The sequence below is a fragment of the Octodon degus genome, unplaced genomic scaffold (genome assembly GCF_000260255.1).
Source record: "Octodon degus isolate 3935 unplaced genomic scaffold, OctDeg1.0 scaffold00126, whole genome shotgun sequence".
Classification (NCBI taxonomy): domain Eukaryota; kingdom Metazoa; phylum Chordata; class Mammalia; order Rodentia; family Octodontidae; genus Octodon; species Octodon degus.
In genome coordinates this window covers 5,716,481-5,717,415 of record NW_004524702.1, presented here as the reverse complement: position 1 = coordinate 5,717,415, position 935 = coordinate 5,716,481, and the positions used below count along the sequence as shown (strand labels likewise).

The 935-nt window shown below is 42.5% G+C and overlaps 1 protein-coding gene across 8 annotated transcripts in view; it reads left to right on the top strand.

Annotated features, from left to right (window-relative positions):
- The window catches only part of Map4 (microtubule associated protein 4), a 171,084-nt gene that overhangs the window by 60,435 nt on the left and 109,714 nt on the right, over positions 1-935 (top strand). The window lies entirely within an intron of this gene.

The window sequence follows — 935 nt, the reverse complement described above, 5'->3', positions numbered from 1 at the left end:
CGTACTCTTGGGAGGAAAGGATCTCTTCTTTTCTTTTTGAGACAGGGTCTCTCTATGCAGCTCAGACTTGCCTTGAACTCACTTGGTTGCCCAGACTGGTTTCAAGCTTGCAACAATAACTGTCCTTAGCCTTCTGAGTGCTAGGATTACAGGTACCACTATGCCTGGCTGGGGAGGATAGTTTTTAGAAAAAAGTTTGCTTTTAACAATTATTGAATCTTCCTTGTTTTTAACGTGAAAATAACGTGCAAGTAGATGTTTGTTGGGGTAGGGAAGATGGCTCAGTGGAATAAGCGCTTCCCTGGCAAGCGCAAGGGCCTGAGTTCAATCTCTGGTTCTGCAAAAAAAAAAAAAAAGTTTGTTAATTTAGGAAGCCTACTCCAGGCATTGGTTCGCTGTTCTGGGAAGGAGAACTAGCTGACTGGGAAGTGGAAGTTGAGGGAGGAGACTTATTTTTACCATATATTCCTTTGGATCAGTGAATTTTGTAGGTAGCATTTTTTAGCCTGTTCAAAATATATGAAGTTTATAAGAATTACTTTGTAAATTGCTCATTTTTTTCCACATCAGCTTCCCAAAGGTAGTTTGTAGGCTTAGTTCAGAGTATAAGAGAGGAAGCGCTTCCCTGGCAAGCCCAAGAGCCTGAGTTCAACCCCCTGTTCTGCGAGAAGAAGGGAGGAGCTGTTTGGAGTTAGAAAAAAAGGGAGGCAATTTCCTTTATTTGACAAGGAATCTAATGCAGTGAATGAATTCTCAGTGCATGGCAGCTTCTCTGTTGCACATCTGATTTTTGTGGAAATGATGGTTTTGTTTTTTTTTTTTCTTCCTCGAATGCCTTCAGGGCACTTTTGGCCAGAGGGAGAGTTGTGAGGTTCGAACTCCAGGAACCTGAGGCTGACAGCTTTGTGGAAGCAGCCACTTAAAGGACTGAGCTA